Source organism: Nothobranchius furzeri, chromosome 2, assembly GCF_043380555.1.
Source record: "Nothobranchius furzeri strain GRZ-AD chromosome 2, NfurGRZ-RIMD1, whole genome shotgun sequence".
NCBI classification, from domain to species: Eukaryota; Metazoa; Chordata; class Actinopteri; order Cyprinodontiformes; family Nothobranchiidae; genus Nothobranchius; species Nothobranchius furzeri.
The window spans coordinates 52425156-52431267 of NC_091742.1; the positions used below are offsets into that span (position 1 = coordinate 52425156).

The 6112-nt window shown below is 43.0% G+C and overlaps 1 non-coding gene across 1 annotated transcript; it reads left to right on the forward strand.

Annotated features, from left to right (window-relative positions):
* Positions 1 to 5976: 5976 nt before the first annotated feature.
* Positions 5977 to 6048, forward strand: trnaa-cgc (transfer RNA alanine (anticodon CGC)). The gene has a single exon. It is a non-coding gene; the product is annotated as a tRNA-Ala (tRNA).
* The last annotated feature ends 64 nt before the right edge of the window (positions 6049 to 6112 follow it).

Genomic DNA, 6112 nt, shown 5'->3' on the forward strand with positions numbered 1-6112 from the left:
GACCCATTACGTCCCTGCAAGATCGCTACATTTGGGTCAGAGTGACATTTCGTTTGTTCGATCAAAGCGTAAGTCTAGGGGTGATCGTGCCTTTGCATGTTTGGGTCCTCGGCTTTGGAACCAACTCCCACAAGAAATCAAGCAGTTCACATCACTGCCCGCTTTTAAAGCAAGGCTTAAGCTGTATTTTAGATCTGTTTCTTAGTTGTTTCTATTCACATTTAAATGTTTTTGATCACTTTTTAAAAATTGTTTTTAGCTCTTTTTTTAAAATGTTTTTATCTCTGTATTTTATTATTGAGCTGTTTTATTGTGCTGCTTTTCTGCGCAATATTCAGCACCTTGGGCCCCCTTGATTGGGGTAGGATAGGACTTTGATTGATCGACTGATTGATTGATCCATTGACTGATCCATTGATTGATTGATTGATCCACCCATCATCTCTAAAATTCTTGAAAAATCAGTTGCATCTCAAATTCACAACCACCTCATCACCAATAATATCTATGAACAGCTTCAATCTGGCTTCCATCCTCTCCACAGCACTGAAACAGCTCTTCTGAAAATCACAAATGACCTTCTCACTGCATCTGACTCTGGTTTATTGTCCATTCTGTTAGATCGGCCAGGAACAAATACTTTGCATGCATAATCTCTCAACACCAGGGTGATCAGCATAAACTTTATAGCACTGTCAACTCCATCTTGTCGATAACTGAACCTGGTAGTGTTGATCCCTCTGTGTCAATGTGCGCTGAGCTCCAGACCTTCTTTCTTTACAAAGTCCGGGACATTAGGGATAGTCTTGTGCAACCAGGATCTGGCTATCCTGATGTACCACCAGAACCTCCCTCATTCTATAACTTTACTCCCATATTTCTTAGTGAATTGTCAGATCTGACTGGAAATATGAAACCAGCAGGTTTTCCTGAGGACCCTCTCACCCCAAGGATGGTGGGTGATATCATCCCTATTTTGGACCCCGCCATCTTAGGCATTTTTAACTTTAGCTTGGCCACTGGGGTGTTTCCTACTTCTTTTAAAAAGGCGGTTGTGCAACCAATTTTTAAAAAACCTGGTTTAGACAACTCAAACCTTGCAAACTTCCGGCCAATCTCCAAATGACCGTTTTTGTCTAAGGTCCTTGAAAAGACTGTCTATTCACAGATTACAGCACACATGAATAGCTTTTCTCTGGTTGATGTGTTCCAGTCTGGGTTTAGGCCACTTCACAGTACTGAATCAGCCCGTCTTCGCTTGACCAATGACATCCTGGTGGCTTGTGACTCTGGGTCTCCTGTTTTGCTCCTACTGTTAGATCTTTCTGCAGCATTTGATACCGTTGACCACAATATTTTGCTGGATAGACTTGAGTCAAGGGTAGGGCTTAGGGGTACCTCGCGTCAGTGGTTCTGCTCATACCTGTCAAACAGAGTTTTCAAGGTTCAGTTGGGTAATTGTTCCTCTACATTCCTTCCACTTCCATGGGGAGTCCCGCAGGGATCTGTGCTTGGGCCTGTTACGTCCCTGACAGGAGATGTTAAAATGTCAAAGAGGGGGTAACATAAGAATTGCGACAGTGGATTTAAAATGGTTTTAATTGTTGTTAAAGGTTCTAAAAATGAGCAAACAGATGGCGAGCATTATAAAGATAATGCAAAACTAACAAAAACTCTCAAAAAGGTTAACATTACACAAATTACCAACTATAAAAACACCTGGTAAAAACTTATATTAAAAGCTTTACCGAACAGAAGGTGTTTTTAAAATTCCGAAGTTGATAAAGTCTGAAACAATCTACTGACTTAAAACACCTGGTAAAAACTTATTGTAAAAGTTTTTCCAACACAGAAGGTGTTTAAAACCGGAGTCAATAAAATTGCAGCAAACCAAGTTAACCTTTTTATCAACAAACATCAAAAGATCCCTCTGGATCTAGAAGAGCTTCACCCTTTTAAAAGCTCATAACTCAGAGTTAACCTTAAAGTTAACTCATCTCAAAACGAAGGGGTTAAACCCAAAACTGAGGTCTGGAGGACAGCAGAACCCCTGCACTGCTGCCTCCCAGACTGCTGAAGGCACAGCCTTTTTATCCCAGGTGTTGGTCATCACAAGGATTCAGATCAGCTGTGCTCCCCAGCAGCCTGGAAGAGAGGAGGAGGGGCGGTGTCAGGCTGATCACCGGGGCTGGGTGATCCTGGCTCCTGAATCTCACTGGCCAGGCTGGTAGCCATAACAGACCTCTCCTGTTTTCATTTTACATCCTCCCCCGGGTTTCATCCTGAGGAAATATGGCCTGGGCTATCATATTTATGCAGATGATTGCCAGATCTACCTGGCTTTGAACAAACTAGGCTCCCTCTCTCTTCTGGACCAATGTTTGGCTGAAGTGAGGGTTTGGCTTGCCAACAATTTCCTTAAGCTGAATGATTCTAAGTCGGAGGCATTCCTGATGACCGCTAACAAAACCACACACTTATCTTCTGATTTGGACATTCTCCCATATGACCTGAAGCAGTGTGTTACCAACCTGGGGGTGAAACTGGATACACACTTTTCCATGGGCCCTCAGATTAATGCTGTGGTCAGATCGTGTTTTTATCAGCTGCGCAGACTAGTTCGCTTCAAACCGATCCTGAAAGGAGCGCACCTGGAATCCGTAATTCATCTTTTTATCATCTCCTGACTGGATTACGCAAATTCCATTTTAATTGGTTTACCTGCCTCTGCTCTTAACAGGCTTCAGGTCGTACAGAAAGTGGCAGCCAGGTTTTTAACAAACACCCCTAGAAGAGACCATATCACACCTGTACTGGCGCGGCTCCACTGGCTACCCGTAAACTCCAGAGTCAAGTTTAAAATCCTGATTTTTGTTTTTAAGGCCCTGAATGGTCTGGCTCCGGATTACCTGTCTGATCTTGTGACTCGTTATGTGCCAAACCGGGCATTGAGATCTGCTGATTGCCTGCTGCTTCGTGTTCCAACAATGAATTACAAAACGCGGGGGCAGCGTGCTTTTGTCTATGTTGCTCTGACACTCTGGAATGCTCTTCCTCTTTCAGTGAGGCTGGCACCATCCCTCCTCCATTTCAAGTCGCTACTTAAGGCTCACTTTTACGACCAGGCATTTTTAAATCCCTGACTTTTATTATTTTACTATGTGTCTTTTTATTGACCGTGATTATCTGCTTTGTTGTGTGTTTTATTGTTGACCGTGTATTGTTTTATGTCGTGTTTTTACTTTTTATTCTGTACAGCACTTTGTTCAGCTGCCATGCCGTTTTTAAATGTGCTTTATAAATAAAGTTGGTATGGTATGGTATGGAATTCTCATTCTCCTTGATCTCACAGCAGCATTTGACACCATTTCCCATAGCACCCTCCTAATGGGCACCTATCATCTTTCACTCACATTCCTCTTGTTTGGTTCACCTCCTATCTCTCTGACTGTACACAGTTTATTCAACTGAGGTCATTCCAATCCAGTAGCATTCCAGTCTCCGCTGGTGTGCCCCAGGGCTCTGTCCTGGCACCCCTTCTCATCATCATTTACCTCGTCCCCCTAGGTTACATATAGAATGCATCGGCATCTGCTCCTTTTTACGGCTTTTTTTTTACATTGTCGCTACGTCTATCACGTTAGCTGTGTTTTTACCATCATTTCTACATCCATCACGTCCCAGAGAAGGTTAAACCAACATCAAACCCAACGTTTGGAGCTTGTAAACTCCACACACCTCTCGTGCAGCACCAGCTGTCTGATGCTGCAGCAGCGTCAATCGTCCCGGCTGGATGAGTGAATTTCTTAATCAGAGTCAATATTCTGCTTCATAATCAGAGTCAGTCATTACCAGACAAAGCGATCAGTCAACAAAGACCAGACCTGCCAGCAATTATACGTTTTATCTAATATTTGTGCTCTTCGTGTTGCGCACATCTCCTTCTCTCCCCGACTGGGAGCCTCTCGGCGAGAGGCCATTTTCAAACTCTAACAACTCCCAAACTTCTCTCAGCCTGAAGGTTACGCATCTCCACTATCTTCTGGTGTAAAGTAGTAACTTCATGAGGGATCATATTTATGAGACTTGTTAAAGTCAGCAATGAGGCCAACGCGCTTGTAACGAGTAAGTCCCAACAATGACAACAACATACTGAAACGATAACCAACATGCATAAACAGACAGATCGGTCCCGCCTGCTTACACTGTTGGTCTTTTTTAAATACGCAGTAATCGCTGCTTGCCTTTTTCGCTTCATCCTGCACCCTAGCAGCAACCACTTTTGTGCCTCTGGAGTCAGTTTGTTTACGTCATGCTGCATTCAAGGTAATTGGAAAAAGGAGCTTCAAGCGCTTAACCTCCGATTTTGTTTTCTTTCTGGCCTTAGTTGGGGGGGACGGATCGGCGCCTGCGCCGATGACACCCAGCTCTACCTCTCAACCAAACCCACAACTTCACGTCCGCCCTCCTCCCTGACCCTCTGTCTCCAAGACGTTCATTCCTGTTTCATTGATCAATTCCAATTTCCTCAAACTCAACAGTTATAAAACTGAAGTCCTCCTGGTAGGCACACCTAATACTCTGTCTAAATCTAACATTTTCCCCATCACTATTGACAATTCAATAGTTACTCCCTTTCCTCTTGTTAAGAATCTGGGTATCATCATTGAAGGCACACTTTCTTATCAAACTCACATCCACAATATTACCCGGTCTGCCTATTTTCACTTTCCTAGCATCTCTCGTCTCAGTGCATCACTTACCCCTCACACCACTGCCATCCTCGTCCACAGCCTTGTCACATCTAGGACAGATTACTGCAACTCACTTCTCTTTGTTCTACCCAGCAAATCCCTCCATAAACCTCAACTTCTGTAGGGCTATTCAATTCCAGGCCTCGAGGGACGGTATCCAGCATGTTTTAGTGGTTTCTCTGCTCTAGCACACTTGATTCGTTTATTGAATCACCTGTACAGCAGCTCATCAGGCCCTGCAGAAGTGTGTAATCACCTGCTGATTGAAATCAGGTGTGTTGAAGCAGGGTTAAAACCTAAATGTGCTGGATACTGGCCCTCGAGTCGAGGCCCAGAATTGAATAGCCCTGTCTACAGAATGCTGCACAATGTGTCATCACTAGGACTCGCATCTCTTGTCACATCACTCCCATTCTGCAACAACGCCATTGGTTACCACTCAAACAGAGAATCAGTTTCAAAATTCTGCTCATCCCACTCAAAGTTCTTAACAACCTTGCTCCCTCCTACGTATCTGATCTCCTTCACATCGCCACTCCTGTCCATTGACTTCATTCCTCTTCTGCTGCTCCCCAACTTTTGGCTCCCTCAGCTCGCCTGCACCACGGGAACAGAGCAGCTGACTGCTCTACTCTCTGCAATTCTCTTCCCCCTGACCTTTGCACCACTCATTCGCTCCCTCTTTTAACTAAAAACCTACCTCCGCCGACAAGCCTTTAGCACCTAGTTAAATATCACAGTTGTTTTTTAACTATAATTTGTAAACTTTCTCATTAGTGTTTTAGATGTTTTTGTACTGTGTTTATCTTGTTTGATTTTATCTTCACTGTTGTAAAGTATCCTTGGGTATCATGAAATAAATAAAATGTATTATTATTATTATTATTATTATTATTATTATACTAGCTAGGTCAAAAGAAAAGCAATATACATTTAGTTTCTAATGTATACTGTTATATCATGACAACGTATGAATACCCTTATCATTCCCTGATAAAAGCCAATGAAAGCCACGGAAATTCCATATTTTTGCTGCCAACAAGGCTACCAAAAATACTTCAGGTTTACTGCAAAGTGCAAAATAAAAACAACCGAAATTTCGTCAATGGTCAGTTGTATTCACGCTGTAAAAAAGAAACTTTCAAATTCAAACCATAATTCAACGCATGCTGCCATTTAGAATTTATAAAAAGATGAAAAATCGATCCTGTTCACGATCATTGGGGATGTAGCTCAGTGGTAGAGCGCATGCTTCGCATGTATGAGGTCCCGGGTTCAATCCCCGGCATCTCCACGTAGTTTAGAAGTTTCTTTTTCCGTCACTTGTTCCTAATTAATAGTCTGCCTTGAAACGTAGA